This window comes from Trichosurus vulpecula, chromosome 2 (assembly GCF_011100635.1).
Source record: "Trichosurus vulpecula isolate mTriVul1 chromosome 2, mTriVul1.pri, whole genome shotgun sequence".
NCBI lineage: Eukaryota > Metazoa > Chordata > Mammalia > Diprotodontia > Phalangeridae > Trichosurus > Trichosurus vulpecula.
The window spans coordinates 62,464,629-62,481,863 of NC_050574.1; positions in this window are offsets into that span (position 1 = coordinate 62,464,629).

A 17,235-nucleotide genomic window follows, 5' to 3' on the forward strand; every position below is an offset into this window, starting at 1 on the left:
TAGATGAATATTTACAAAAATATAGATTGCCCAGATTAAACAAAACAAGAAATTCCATTTAAAAAAACTGTATTGGCTATTTAAAAAAAACTCTATTGGCTATATGCCAAGACACTCACAATAACTATATCAACATAGCCATAAAACACTCTTTACCCAAATAAAGACACCTAAATAATTGAGGAAATACTAATTTCTCATAATTACACCAATCCAATATAATAACACTGGCAATACCTAAATTAATATGCTTCTTCAGTGCCATGCCAATCAAACTACCAAAGTATTACTTTATAGAGCTAGCAAAAATAACGAAATTCATTTGGAGAAACAAAAGGTCAAGAATATCAAGGGAAGTGATGTTGTGGGGGGGAGTGGGACTAAAGGGGGACCTGACAGTACCAGAGTTTAATTACACTACAAATTACTGATCATTGAAACAATTTGGTATTAGTTAAGAAATAGGAGTTGATTAGTGGAGCAAATTAGGTACACAATACACAAAACAAATGCATACAGCAGCCTAGTGTTTGATAAACCCCCCAAATCCCAGCTATTGGGAAAAGAACTCACTTTTTGACCAAAAATAAAGCAGTTAGGAAAATTGGAAAGCATTCTGGCAAAAACTAGGAATAGACCAACATGTCACACTATATACCAAGATAAGTTCCAAATGGGTACACGGCTCAGTCATAAAGGGTAACATTATTAAATTAGAGGAACAAGAAAGAAGTTACCAGTCAGATCTATGAATAAGGGAAGAGTTCCTGACCAAACAAGAGATAGAGAGGAACACAGAAGGTAAAATGGACAGTTTTAATTACATAAAATTTAAAAGTTTTTGTAAACAAAACCCATGTAGCTAAAATTAGAAGTGAAGCAGGTAGATGGCAAACGAGACATTTTCTCCAATTTCTACAACCTCTCCAAAACAGAAATTATGTGACAAAGACAAAGTAACTTCAACTGTCTCTAAGGTCTAGGACACCCAGAATCCATAAGAAGGTAAAACAAACAAACAAACAAACAAAAAACAAAAAATCCAGAAGTTGATGTTCACTAACCTGAGGTCACTTGGGAGATTTTCAGGCAGATGTAGTTAAAAAAAGAACGAAAAGAAAAAAGATTAATGAGATTATAAATCAATGCTGGGCTGCATAATCAGGGATGTGATGGGGAAGGGGCCCTGCCATGCAATAGTGTTCTCTCTGACATCTACAATCACTGAAATTGTTCTGGAAATTAGACACAATGGAAAAGTGGAATCCATGGGATAAGCCCTGCAAGTCAGTTGCAGAGAGCCCCGATAGGGGAGAACCTAGAAAAGGTACCTTGGAATCTTTAGTTGCATGAAAAATATAGAGAAAAGAGAGAGACCAAATAATTATCAGGATCATGAGTCAGAGAATGAGGGTCTAGGAGTAAACAGAAATAAAAATGAATAATGAAGAGAATGAGAGAAATCCTTTTTGGAAAGGGACACAAAAATGAAATTTAAAAACTAAGGAACAGGAGTAGCTAAAAGAGAGGAGAAGAAGAGGAGATATCAAACAAGGAGTTGGGATCAGGAGCAAGGGGAAGAGAGCCAGTGGAAACAGCCACTTTGAAAAGAAAAGATTAAGTAACCGAAGGAACATAATACTGTATCTACAGCAGAAAAGGTAACTTGAAATTGAAAAGCTTCTGCACAGACAATATAAATAATGCATCTCGAACAAGAAGGGAAGTAGTTAAATGGGAGGAAAACTATTACTATATATCTCTGGTAAGGGTTTGGTATACAAGATATAGAAACAGTCAATAAATATACATAAGACTAATAGCTATTCCTCAGTAGATTAATAGTCAAAGGACATGGAAAAAAATCTCAAAAGAACACCTGTAGTCACAACCATATGAAAAAAATGCTCCAAATTACTGATAAAAAGAGAAACGCAAATCAAAAACAGCTCTGATGTTTCACCTCATACCCTGCAAACTGGCAAAAAAAAAAAAAAAGGCAACCGTTAAGGTTGTCAGGGTTGTGGAAAATATAAGCACACCAATACGTTATTGGTGGAGTTGTGAAATGGTACAACCATTTTGGAAATCAATTTGGAATTGTGCAAATAAAGTGACTAAAATGTCTATACCCTTTGAACCAAATTATTACTGAGTTTATACCCCAAGAAATCTAGGAAAAGAGAAGTCCCCATATACTTCAAAAAATTTATGGTAACAGTTTTTGTGATAGCTAAGAATTATAAATAGATGCCTATCGACTGGGGAATCGCTAAACAAACTGTGGTACATAAATGTAATGGAATATTATTGTGCTGTTAGAAATGATGTGTATGATGAATACAGAGAAGCATGGAAAGATCTTTATGAACTGGTGCAGAGTGAAGTAAGCAAAGCCAAGAAAATAATATACACAGTAACTACAACAATGTAAATGTAAACATAACACCAGAAAATCAAAAGTAAATGAGACAAAATTATAAAGATCAAGTGGGCCTCAAAGTTAGAGCTATGAGAAGATACTCTCAACCTAACCCTTTGTGGAAGTGGGAGGTCCACAGCTGTTACATTTTACACATGTTGTCAGATTTTTTTCAATGTGTCTATCAGTTGTGCTGGCTTTTTTTTTTCTTTCTAAAAAAAATACTATTTGTCATTTGAAATGGCTCTAGAGGAAGGGAAGGGAGAGGCATGCACGAGATTTTTTGGTGATATCGGAAGCAGAAAGTATTTTTAATATTATTTTTAATTTACGGAATAAAACAAGAATTTCCATAACATAGTACAATAAAAAGATGATTGCACATGAAATTGCAAATCTACTATGCACAACTTGCTATTCTTTTCAAATATACAAAGTTATCATGTAAATATCTTTTTTTTTCTCTCCCCCACAATCCACCCTAGAGATGGCTATTGTTAGACAGAAATAGGTATACATGTGTAAAATTATTCTATACATACTTCTATTTATCAGTTCTTTCTCTGGATACAGATAGCCTCTTTCTTCATCTGTCCTTTATAGTTAATTTGGGTATTTATAATAGTCAAAACAACTAATTCATAGGGTAAAAAACCTTTGCAGCAAGTTTCTTTGTAAAGGTCTCATTCCTAAAATATATAAGGAACTGATTCAAATTATAAGAATAAAAGTCATTCTCTAATTGATAAGTGGTCCAAGGATAAGAATAGGCAATTTTCAGAGGAAGAAATGCAACCCATGAATATTTTAAAAATGCTCTAAATCATTAATAATTGAATAAATGCAAATGAAAGCCACTTCAAAATTTCACATCACCCATCAACTCAACAAAGTTGACAGAAGAGGAAAATGCCAAATGCTGGAGGGGATGTGTAAAAACAGGCACTTTTAATACACTGTTGGTGGAGCTGTGAACCAGTCGAGCCTCCCAGAAAAGCAGTGCAGAAGTAGGCCCCAAAAGTTATCAAAGTGTGCATGCCCTTTGATCCAGCAATACCACTACTTGGTCTGTATCCCCAGAGTGATAAAAGAAAGAAGAAAATGACAAATTGGTAAAAAAAAAAAAAATTTATAGCAACTCTCTTTTCAGGGGCAAAGGGAGGGATTCCGAGGGGGTGCCCATCAATTGGGGAGTGATTTAGCAAGTTAAAGTATATAAATGTAATGGAATAAATACTATTGTGCTATGAGGAATGATGAAGGGGGTGGTTACAGAGAAACCCGAGGCTTGTATGAACTGATGGGGATTGTGTGTGTGTGTGTGTGTGTGTGTGTAATCCCTACCTACCAGGGAAATTGTGAGGATCAGATGAGATAATATTTGTAAAGAGCTTAGCATAGTGCCCAACGCATAGTAGGCACTATATAAGTGTTAGCTATTACTTTTGTTGTGATTGTTATCTTTCTAGAAACACATCAAGCCATCTTGATATCCATGGTCATATTTGCTTCCTTGCATTAGGCTCTATACATTTCTTTGCTTGTTACTCATAATTTGTACGTTTATTTAAAGACTGCTAAGGCCACTTTTCTTTATGTGTTTTCTTTGTATTCCTAATACTGTTGATACAGGGCCTTACACACAGCAAGCGTGCAATAAATGCTTGTTGAACTGAATTTGTTAGTGCAAACACAGCTGCAAAAAGGTGTAATGTTTAGCCTGGTTATCAAACACTTTAGCTATTGTCAACGTGTTGTTATTGTTGTTCAGTCGTTAAGTCGTGTCCAGCTCTTCGTGACCCCATGGACCACAGCACGCCAGGCCCTTCCATCCTCCACAATCTGCTGAAGTCTGTCCAAGTTCCTGTTTGCTGTTCCCATGACACTGTCCATCCATCTCATCCTCTGCCGTCCCCGTTTCCTTTGGCCTTCAATCTTTCCCAACATCAGAGTCTTTTTCAAGGAGTCCTATCTTCTCATTATATGGCCAAAGTATTTAAGCTTCAGTTCCAGTATTTGACTTTCCGGTGAATAATCTGAATTAATTTCTTTAAGTGTTGACTGAAATAGTCACAGGGAAGTATTACATGTGCTATGAAACTCATCACAAAATGGCAACTTTTGCACTTAGATACATAATAAGTAGTTGTGGAATTGAATTTATCCAGGAATTCCAGACTAGAGGCACGGAGATCCCATAATTCAGACTGGTTTTCCCATAGTCTGAAAGTGAAATTTTGCTTTTCCCTAAGATATAGTGATTGTATAAACTCGAATCTTTGCCCTTGGTAGATTGTAGAGGGAGAGCCCATCCTCTATGTGGGCCAATCCCTGAGAAGTCAGCCAGGTTAATTCAAAAATCAGTGGAGAGCACTGTGCTTAGAACTGAGAAAGATACATGTCACAGGTGAAAGATGAAATGTCTGAGGGAACAAAGGTTCGATCTTCTAAGCATATTTTTAAGTGATGCATGACAATTGCCCACAAATTGGGACCAGCCCCTTCCTCAGTTTAGGGCTAGACCCTGAATGCAAGAGACAGACTTTTTTATACATTAAAAACAATCAAATAAGACCAATTAATTAAAAGAAAACAAGATAATATCAGGAAATCTGATTTCTAATTGAGGACGTATTAGGCAGGGACTTTCCAAGTTGGGAGGGGAAGACTGAACAAGTGCAATTTTCTGAATTTAGAAAAAAAGGTGTCCCACTTCCCCCAAGTGTCTGTATTCAATCGAAGGAATGTGGAAACAATAACTGATCTGTATGGGGCTAGTTTTCAGATAAGACATATGGGCTGCTGAGATGTATAATTGTGAGAAAATTCCTTGCATTAATACTCAGATCCAATTAGGTTTCTGGTCAGCATAACCTAGGGCCTCAGTTAAGGATCTGTGAAGAGCAGACAGAGGTGGCCCGGCTTCCCAGTCACGCAGGGATAGGTTCAAACAATAGAATAAGGTTTTCTCCCAATTCCCACAATTGCATGAAGTTTTATCACAAGGCAGAATTTGGACTAAGCCCATAACTGAATAGAAAGGGAACTGAGCTAGCTCCAGAATAGAGTCATAAGATGGAATCAGTGTGGTTCACTCAATTCCCACAATTAACCACTTGCTGTCCTATTGCTCTCAATTCCCTTACAGAGATAGTGAGACCTACTCCCTGTCCTCATGGAGTTTATAGTACAGTAGAGAGGACAAGACACATACACAAATTTTCTCCACGTGAGCCCTCATTCCGCTGATGTAGATCAGAACCTTTCTACAACTTGGGAGTCATTGAGTGGTACTATGGCCAACCATTCCTCCTCCTTGTACCAACAATGTTGCTAGCAGCTGCTGTGGAAGTGAAAGACCAACAACACCAGCACACAGGAGGGCTTCTAGCACAAGTTCTTTGATCTGCTTTTCTAAGGAAAGCAACTTTAAGGGGTTAACAATCTCACTTTAATTAAACATACATATATCATTCACTTAGTTCAGGGGGAAAAGCACCCTGAACTTCAGAGAGAATACAAACAGAAATTACGGGCATACATTATATAAACAGAACAAACACAAATCAGTAGACAGCCTTCTATCTGTCTATAGCAATATATATACAGTTACCAGAGAGAGAAGCATCAACATCTAGATTTTCAAAGCCGGAGGGCTCCATGACGGCTACACAGAGTCTCATCTGGTCAAATCACAGGACACTCTTCCAGTGAGTAAGGGCCCCAAAACAAAAAATGCCAACCTCAGATCTTATATACAAGTCCCAGGGCCTTGGGGCTTAGTATCTACTTAGCAAAAGGGTGTGGGGTCTGGGGCTTTCTTGTTTCTTAAGCAGGCCATCAAAGACTCTTCATCAAATACTCTTGATTGAAACAAAGGACTCAGTCAAAGGCACTTGATTGCTTTAGTGCTGAGAAGCACTCAAACATAAGTAAACAAAAAGTCCACTTTGTTTGCCATTACATTTGAAAGGCAAGACTCAACAAAGGCACTTGACTACTTTAATGCTGGGAAGCACTCCTAAAGAAAAAACAAAGGCCCAAAGTCCTGCCCTGATTACCATCATGCTCCTGCAGCCAAGTTACAGCCTCTCTAGACTCAGTGAGTCTAACCCACAGATGACCAAGTTTGTTACATTATACACAAGTACACCAAACCTATACTTGAAGCCTTTGCAGTTTGGCAAACTGCTAAAGAATATGTTCTGCTGGCAAAGCCTTGGAAAATCTGAAGTCACCTCCCTACCAGGATGAGGCACCAGCATCAAGAACTCCATTATGAACTAGGTATCACCAAGTATATAAATCAATGCCAGGTTAAGTCCTTTTGTTGTAGCAAAGAATTGGAACCAGGGGGTATTCATCAATTGCAAAAATGGCTGAACAAATTATGGTATATTAATGAAATGGAATGCTATTGGGCTATAAGAAAGTATGAAAAGGATAATTCCAGAGAAGCCTGGGAAGACTTAAATGGACTGATGCAGTGACAGATGCAGCAAACCAGTCCCAGAATAATTTATACTATAGTAATGCTGTAAAGACAGACGACTTTTGTAAGACATGAGAACTCTGATGAATGCAATGACTAATGATCCCAGAGGACCGATGACAAATACTACCCACCTTCTGGCCCAGATGTAGCAGATTTAAGGGGCAGATTGAGATAGACGTTTAAAGGCACAGACAATTCATCAATTTGTTTTGCTTGATTATGCTTTTGTTATATGGAAGTTTTTTTCCCCCAATTTGGAGAATGGGGAAAAGGGGGCTAATAATAGAAATCTCATCGCACTCCCCAAGAAAGGAGGGTGATTGCAGCATTTTTTTAATGCAAAGAAGAGAACAGGAGGTTCAGGGGCATAGATAAGCAAGGTAGCTTTTGAAACATGTCAAATTTATTATTTAAAAAGTACAAGCTGATTTAATATTCATGGTTTCATGCGTAACCCTCTTTTTTCTATACTTCTGTGTTTTAGGAAATGATTGTGTATGATAAAGGTTAAAGAAGGCGGGCAATGGGGTCCACAAAAGGGACCAAATAACTGGAAGATGAAAAGACGTCTCCAAATATTTTTAGGACAGTCAAGGAGAAGGATTGAACTTGTTTTCCCTGGCCCAAAGGGTAGATCTAGGGACAATGGGTAGAAGTTACAGAGATGCAAATTTTAATTTTGGCTCAACATGAGGCAAAATTTTGTAGCCATCAGAGCTATTTGAAAGTGGAATCAATCAAGCTCATCAGCTGAGGATGATTTCCATCCCTGAAATCATCCAAGCAGAGGCTGATGGACCACTTGTCAAGTGTTGGGGGGCATTCCTGTTTCCTACAAAATGTTGAACTTGATACCCTCTGAGGTACCTTCCAGCTCTAAAATTCTATGATTGAGCAGGAGAATGAGGCAACTAGGGTCTATTCTTTAGAGAAATTAACCTGATTGACTGGAGAAGAAGAGACTAGAGGCAAGGAGATCCATTAGGAGGAGACTGCTCTTCAGTGGGTAGCAATGACTCACTTCACAAGATCCAGGGGTTCATGTCCCAACTCTCTCATTCTGTCCCTCCCCATGGGCTAAAGACTAGCCCAGGAGGAAGACTTTCTTCATCTTAGTTGATACAAGAAATAATCAGCCTGGCTTTCCTCCCTCCACCACAAGCCTCTGTATTGAAGAATCCAATCCACCAAATATTTATTAAACGCCATTTGGGTGCCAAGCATGGTGTTGGGTTCTAGGGATACCAAGTCAAAAGGAGTAACTGTCCTAACCTCAAAGAGGTTAATAGTATGTTAAGAAAGAATGCAAAACAAACAAATATAAAAAGTACGTATACATATATATGTATATAATTTGAGAAGGGAGAGAACATTAATTACTTGTTCATCCTTTGTTTTCAAAGAGGACCCATGAGATCACAGGGGTGATATCTTGTGTGTGAATCTGATTTATGAACACTAATTACTAGATGGATCAGGAAAGGACCTAAATCAATCTGGAAGGAAACCTGGGTTTCGAAGGGGTGGAGATGAGAATGGAGCACATTCCAAGGTATTCCCAGGTAGATTGCCTGGGGCATGGAGATTGGATTTAGACTGCTCTATACCTCTCGGCAGCCCATTTTTATGGTTAAATCAACTTTCCATTATGCCCAAAGGGTGAGATCAGACAACTCAATCCCCCTCCCTTGCTAGCAAAGTGGGCAAAAAGCTTACTATTGGCAACTGGTTCTTTGTGGCAAACTTTGACCCTAGGCTGGCTTCGGCCTGCCAATGCTTCCCTGTAAGGAAAGCAAATTTATTAAGATATTAAGGCAGGCACAGACAGAATTGGGAAGATGAGGCAGCTAGGTGGCACAGTGAGTAGAGCACAGACCCTGGAGGCTTCAGGAAGACCTGAGTTTAAATCTGGCCTCGGACACTCCACACACTTACTAGCTGTGTGACCTTGGGCAAGTCACTTAACCCCAATTACCCTTCCTTCCCCCCTCCAAAAAAAAAAAAAAAGAATTGGGAAGATGAACCTGCCAAAGCCACATGTAAAAGAGTCTGTATTCTCAGTGTTTGGAGTATACATGCCCGACCTGCCTTTTCTTTAAATGGAAACTCTGACTGATTGGAAGTCAGGAAGTTTGGATCCTAGTAACCTGATGGGACCTTAGGGAAGAGGGATTCTGTTTCCTTGTCTGCAAAATGAAGAAGCTGAATGAGATGGTCACTGAGGACTCTTGCAACTCTAACATCTGTGGATCCAAAAAGAACAAGATTTAATGGATTTTAGAATTAGAGAATTTATGAGTCTGTTGAGGTCACAGCCCAGTGAACAAGTTTATTTACTTTTCATTGGGTTACAAACCATGATGCTTAGCAATCTGGTGACTGGTTAGTCATAAAGAAAAACAGGCAATCGTTCAGGAAATATATGCATGCACTCATCTTCTTTACTGTGTGAGGAAGGGGACCTTTCATGTAAAGTTTGATCTGACTTCAGATTCTCAGAACTGACAAAACTAATTTTCTCCACCAAGAAGCACAACTCCTGATATAGACCAGCACAGAGTAGTTGGGGCCAAGCCCTTCCTGTAAGGCCCCAAATGAGCATCATTTTGGGACAGATTTATGCAGTGTTCTCTCCCTTTCTCTTTCTGTACGTTCCTCCCATCTGTTTCTACCGTCACTATTTCCACTGACTTCAATAGCCTCGCAAAATTTAGACCCAGAATAGCCCTTGAGGCCATTTTGTTCCCCACCACCCCTAGCCCGGAAATTAAGAAGAAATTCCTGCTTCCCATTTCTCCCCCTTTCAGTCTCCGTTGTGGACACTTCTTCCTCCTACACAGGCCTGAGCACTGTAGTCTCACGCAGCCAGGAATAAAGTGTCGAGTGAAAGATCCCAGCCCAGGCTGAGCTGCAGCCTCTTTGCACCTCACCTATTATATGAGGATAATACCTGCACTGCCTTTCATTAGGCTCTTTACAAACCTTACAACACCACGCAAATTAAGACAAATTTAAAAAACCTTTCTGTTGCCTGTAGAATATAGTCCAAAATCTGTGACTAGCTGTCCAGGGGACTCAACAGTTTGGTTCTGATCTCCCCTTCTAGCCTCCTCCTTCACTACCCCGCACCCCTCACAAGCCCTACTCCCTGCCCACACTGTTCCTCAGGCATGACACAATCTCCTACCTTTGAGTCCTGTTCTCAACTGGAAATGCCCACTCCCTAATCTCAATGGACATCCTATCCCCTTCCCTCAGAGCCCACCCAACTCAAATGCTGCCTCCTCCTCCAGGCACACTGGCCATTCTCAGTTAGAAGCCAAAGTCTAGGGGCTTTCTGTTTCTGTAGAGCCTCTAAGGGCTTTCAAACACTTTTTTTATATGCATGAATCTATGGGAGGCAGCAAAGTGGGGGAAAATACTACCTCTGGAGCCAGGGGCCCTAGACTCAAATCTAACCTCTGAGGCATAATATTTGTGTGACCATGAGTAAGTCACAATCTCCCTTGATTTCAGTTGTGAACAGAGGGGGTTGGACTAAATGGTCTGAGGTCCTATCCCAGATCTATAATCCTATGATCTAGGACGGCATTTCCTAGCTCATAAATTGTCATGATGTGAACAAGTGTTATTAATTTTGAAAACTGGTGATATTTTCCCTTCTAAAATAGATGACAAATTTATGTACCAGAAATACTTGTGAGGCATTTCGGGAGGTGGGTAGTATATACAAAAACGTACTTAATGCTGTTCTAATCATCCAAAATCTGCCCATTTTCTTCCCTGCCTTTATCTCAGAGGTTATATGTCTGTACTCCTAGACTATCAACACATAAGGATTCTACTAATATTTTTCAAGCTCCAAAATATCCTGTAGCCAATTTAATATTGGTAAGATGTCTGGAAAATGGTGATCTCAAGAAGAGATGTCAAACACTGGCCTACAGTGGCTTGTAGCACCTCTGGAGTATGCTGAACCAGATTAAAATGTAATGGGAAAATATTTCTAAAAATAAAAATACAGTAGAACACAGGTAATGTTCTGGTTTCCTAGGTCAACATGTGACCCTCAGAGATGATCTTTATGTATAGTTTCATGGCCCCATTTCTGAATGTTGCAACATTGCTCTAGAGAAATACAGTCTGGAAAGTCTAATGGGAGAATGGTTGGTTCTGCTAAGTGATGGTTAAAGGGGCAGAAGCTAAAAGTCGCTTGCTACCAAGGACCCCTATGAAGATGAGACCAATATGGCACCTCTGTAGTCTATGCCAGAGGAGTCAAACTGACTCCCTAGTGCTGCCATGGGAAGCCAATTAAAATGTCTAACAACATAAATAAGAACACAAAACAACATAACGTTAATTGTGGTTTCCTAAGTCAATATGCCTAGAGAAGAAAATGGCAAACTATTCCAGTATCTTTGCCGAGAAAACACCAGATAGGGTCATGGAGAGTTGGACACCACTGAAATGATTCAACAAGTCAATATGTGGCTGTAGGGATCTATTTCTATTTGAGTTTGACACCACTGGTCTATGCCTTTAGACCCAAATAACGTACTAAACATGGAGCCCAGGATTTAAACACTAAAATCTTAACTATCACATCCTTTCAAGGAATCAAGTGCCCAATTCCTATTCTGTCTAATCCACTTTTAAAAGTCTCATGTTTACAGAAATATCTATAGTACTTTTTCTAGTAATAAAAAAAAGTTGGGTTCATTGAATGGAAAATGGTTGAACAAAATGTGGTATGTGAATGTAATATAATATTATTGTACCTTTCTTAGGAAAGGATGAAAATGACTAATTCAGAAAAACAGGGAAGGCAGCACCAGGAAAATATGCAGGCCTCCAATGATACAACTGAAGACACCACCAGAAGACAACTGAGCTCAGACCAAAGGCAATGATCAGATGAATATTGATTTCAGATGACTGGTACTGAAACATACCAAGTCCACAGGTGAAGAAAGTATACACACTGATTAAAAACAGAAAAGAAAGATGTGGTATATACCAAAATATTCATAGCAACACTTTTTGTGGTGGGTAAGAAACAGAAACAAAATTGGTGTCCATCAATTAGGGAGTGGATGAACAAATCTTGCACTGTGATTGTAATGGAATATTACTGTGCTGTAAGAAACAACAGATGAGGAATTCAGAGAATTACAGGAAGATTCATATGAACCAATGTAGAACTGAAGTAAGTGGAAACAGCAATGTATAAAACAAGACTACTGAGATGTAGATGAAACAAGGCGAGAAGGAAGAAAACCTCTTGAGTAACTGAAAAAAACAAGAGGTCTGGAGAAGAGCTAATAAAATAGACCAGAGGTGGGGAACCTTCAGCCTCAAGTGCAGCCCTTTTTTTTTAATTAAGATTTTTTACTTTTAGTTTGCAACACTCAGTTCTGCATGATTTCGAGTTCCAAATTTTCTCCCCGCCCCAGTCCCCCCTCCTCCCCAAGACAGCATGGAATCCAATATATCTTCTACATATAACTTCACACTAAACTTATTTACACAATAGTCAAGTTGTAAAGAAGAATTATGACCAATGGAATGAATCATGAAAAAGAAGAAACAAAACAAACAACAACAACAAAAAAAAAACCGAGGAAAAAAGGAGAGCAAATAGTTTGCCTCAGTCTGCATTCAGTTTTTTTTCTGGGTGTAGATAGCTCTCTCCATCATGAGTCCTTTGGAGTTGTCTTTGAACCTTATATTGCTGAGAAGAGCCAAGTCTATCAAGGTTAGTCATCACAGAATCAATATATCTATGGTTGTGTATAATGTTCTCCTGATTCTGCTCCCCTCACTCAGCATTATATCATGTAGGTCTTTCCAGGTTATTATGAAGTCTGTGTCTTCCCCATTTCCTACAGCACAATAGTATTCCATTACATTCGTATACCACAACTTGTTTAGCCATTCCCCAATTGAAGGGCATCCCCTTGATTTCCAATTCTTTGCTACCACAAAAAGAGCTGCTATAAATATTTTTATACATACGGGTCCCTTTCCTACTTGTGTGATCTCTTTGGGATACAGTTCTAGAAGTGGTATTGCTGGGTCAAAGGGTATGCACATTTTTATAGCATAGTTCCAAATTGCTCTCCAGAATGGCTGGATCAGTTGACAACTCCACCAACAAGGTAAGTTTTCCGATTTTCCTCTCCAGCATTTATCATTTTCCTGTTTTGTCATGTTAGCCAATCTGACAGGAGAGATGTGGCAACTAAGAGTTGTTTTGATTTGCATTTCTCTAATCAATAGTGATTTAGAGCATTTTTTCATATGCCTATAGATATCTTTAATTTCTTCCTCTGAAAACTGCCTGTTCATATCCTTTGACCATTTCTCAGTTGAAGAATGACTTGTATTCCTATATATTTGGCTCAGTTCCCTGTATATTTTAGAGATAAGGCCTTTACCAGAGACACTGGTTATGAAGATTTTCTCCCAATTTTCTGCTTCCCTCATAATCTTTGTTGCACTGGCTTTTTTTTAATACAAAAACATTTCAATTTAACACAATCAAAATTATTCATTTTGCATTTTGTAATGCTCTCTATCTCTTGTTGTGTCACGAATTCTTTCCTTTCCCATAAGTCTGATAGGTAAACTATTCTTTGCTCTCCCAAATTGCTTGTAGTATCAGCCTTTATTCCTAAATCATGAACCAATTTTGACTTTATTTTGGTATACAGTGTAAGATATTGGTCTATGCCCAGTTTCTGCCCTACCATTTTCCAATTTTCCCAGCAGTTTTTGTGAAAAAGTGGATTCTTAGCCTAGAAGCTGGATTCTTTGCGTTTGTCAAAGAGTAGATTGCTATAGTCATTGACTCTGGCGTCTTGTGTACCTAACCTATTTCACTGATCCACCACTCTGTTTCTTAGCCAGTACCAAGTGGTTTTGATGGCTGCTGTTTTATGCAGTTTAATATCTGGTATGACTAGGCCCCCTTTTTAGCATTTATTTTCTTTAATTCCCTGGATATTCTGGACCTCTTGTTCTTCCAGATGAATTTTGTTATTATCTTGTCCAGCTTTGTAAAATAATTTTTTGGTAGTTCAATTGGTATGGCTGGCACTGAATAAGTAAATTAATTTAGGTAAAATTGCCGTTTTTATTATATTAGCTCAGCCTAACCACAAGCAACTGATGTTTTTCCATTTATTTAGATCTGACTTTATTTGTGTGAGAAATGTTTTGTAATTATGTTCATATAGGCCCTGGATTTGTCTTGACAGGTAGACTCCCAAATATTTTAGTGTCTAGAGTAACTTTAAATGGAATTTCTATCTCTTGCTGTTGGGCTTTGTTAGTAATGTATAGGAATGCTGAGGATTTATGTGGGTTTATTTTATATCCTGCAATTTTGCTAAAGCTGTTTATTATTTCAAGTAGTTTTCTGCTTGATTCTCTAAGTAAATCATCATATCATCTGCAAAAAGTGATGATTTAGTTTCTTCTTTGCCTATTCTAATTCCTTCAATTTCTTTTTCTTCTCTTACTGCTACAGCTAACATTTTTAGTACCAAATTGAACAATAGGGGTGTTAATGGGCATCCTTGTTTCACCCCTGATCTTATTGGGAATGCATCAAGCGTAGCCGCATTACAAATGTTCGTTGATGTTTTTAGGTAGATACTACTTATAATTTTAAGGAAGGCTCCATTTATTCCTATGCTTTCTAGTTCGACTCTTCCTGGTTTGGGTATTAGTACCATATTTGTCATAGAAAGAATTTGGTAGGACTCCACCTATTTTTCCAAATAGTCTATAAAGTATAGGAATTAATTGTTCTTTAAATGTCTGATAGAATTCACATGTAAAACCATATTGCCCTGGAGATATTTTCCTAGGGAGTTCATTGATGGCTTGCTCAATTTCTTTTTCTGAGATGGAGTTATTTAGTATTTTACTTCCTCTTCTGTTAGCCTGGGCAATTTATATTTTTGTAAATATTTATCCATTTCCCTAAGGTTGTCAAATTTATGGGCATACAATCGGGCAAAATAATTCCTAATTATTCTTTTAATTTCCTCTTCATTGGACATGAATTCACACTTTTCATTTTTGATACTGGTAATTTGGTTTTCTTTTTTTAAATCAAATTGACCAAAAGTTTATCAATTTTATTGGTTTTTTTTTCATAAAACCAGCTCTTAGTTTTATTAATAGTTTTCTTGATTTCAATTTTATTAATCTCTCCCTTGATTTTCAGTATTTCTAATTTGGTATCTAATTGGGGATTTTCAATTTGTTCTTTTTCTAGCTTTTTCAGTTGCATGCCCAATTCATTGATTTCCTTTTCCTCTATTTTATTCATGTAAGCATTTAGAGATATAAAACTTCCCCTAAGAACTGCTTTTACTGCATCCCGTAAGTTTTGGTGTCTCATTATTGTTATTCTCTTGAATGAAGTTATTGTTTGTATGATTTGTTCTTTGGCCCACTCATTCTTTAGAATTAGATTATTTAGTTTCCAATTAATTTTTAGTTTATTTTTCCATGGTCCTTTTTTACAAATAATTTTTATTGCATCATGATCTGAAAAGGATGCTTTGACTATTTCTACAGCTCTGGGGCTGCTTCCAGAGCTCCAGCGACGGTTGCTTCCAACCCCAGGCCCACCTGGTGGGAGGAATTAAGTGGTGGATCAGAGCAGGAGTGTAGAGCCTGCTTGGATATGGGTCGAGGTCCGGGTTGGTGGTTCAAGGAGGAGGAGTGCTGGTGTGGCAGAGCTGGCTGTATAGAAATAGCTCTGAAAACAGCGCATCCCCTCAAGCTTAGAACAAAGTACTCTCTACTCTACTAGCAATCATACCCTGACAAAAAACTCAAGGGTCACGTAGTTGGCTGGGAACATGGCCGGGCAGCAAAAATGGACTCAGATTCAGACTCAGACTTTGGAATCTTTCTTTGGTGACAAAGAAGACCAAAACACACAGCCAGAAGAAGTCAACAAAGTCAAAGAACCTACATCAAAAGCCTCCAAGAAAAATATGAACTGGTCTCAGGCCATGGAAGAGCTCAAAAAGGATCTGGAAAAGCAAATTAGAGAAGTAGAGGAAAAGTTGGGAAGAAAAATGAATGATGCAAGAAAACCATGAAAAACAAGTCAATGACTTGCTAAAAGAGACCAAAAAAAATACGGAAGAAAACAACACCTTAAAAAATAAACTAACTCAAATGGCAAAAGAGCTCCAAAAAGCCAATGAGAAGAATACCTTGAAAGGCAGAATTAGCCAAATGGAAAAGGAGGTCCAAAAGATCACTGAAGAAAATACCAACTTAAAAATTAGACTGGAGCAAGTGGAAGCTAGTGACTTTATGAGAAACCAAAGATATTATAAAACAGAACCAAAGGAAAGAAAAAGTAAAAGACAATGTGAAATATCTCATTGGAAAACTTGGACTCAGTCAAAGGGCCACCCCCAAGGACCTTGAAGGCAACATGTGGCCTTGAGGCTGAAGGTTTCCCAACCCTGATAGACCATTCTCAGCAGAGGTGGGGGGATTGTAAAGACAAAATGCTGCATACCAGTGCCAGATGCTGCCACCCCCTGGTGCTGGGTCCCTCAGTGACTTCCGGCCTGGACTACTCCAACAGCCTGCCAGTGAGTCTCCCTGCCACAGGTCTCTCCCCCACTCCCCTGGCTTCCACTCAGCTGTCAAACAGATCGTTCACTAGAGAGCCAGCATGACATCATCCTTCCCTGGATTTTGTCAGCTCCAGGGCTTCCTCTCACCGCAGGGTCAAATGTAAAATTCTGCTGGTTGTTCAAAGCCCTGCACAGCGTGGCCCCTTCCTAGAGCTCCAGCCTTGTGAAATCCTGCTTACCTCCAAGTGCTCTGTGAGCCAGGGACGCTGGCCTCTTGGTTGCTCTGGGCACTTGAGGCTGGCTGTCCCTCATGCCTGGAACTCTCTTCCTCATCTCTGCCTGCAGGTTTCCTTCAAGGCCTACCTAGAACCTCACCTTCCACAAACCCCCTTACTGCTAGGACTTCCTCTCTGGTGACTATTTCTGATTGATCCATCTATAACCTGTCTGGACAATTGCATATTTCTCCTCCATTAACAGTGAGCTCCTTGAGAACAGGGACTGTCTTTTGCTTTTCTTTGCATCCCCAATGCTTAGCACAGTGATTGGCCTATAGTAGGCACTTTAATGTTTATCCAATGCATCATCAAACTAGCTGTTTTTAACTAGCTATTTTTCTGTTAGAAGAGAGTTCAATATATCCAGAAATGAGTGTGATGTAAAAACAAAAGACATTGATAGAACTTACTTTAAAAAAG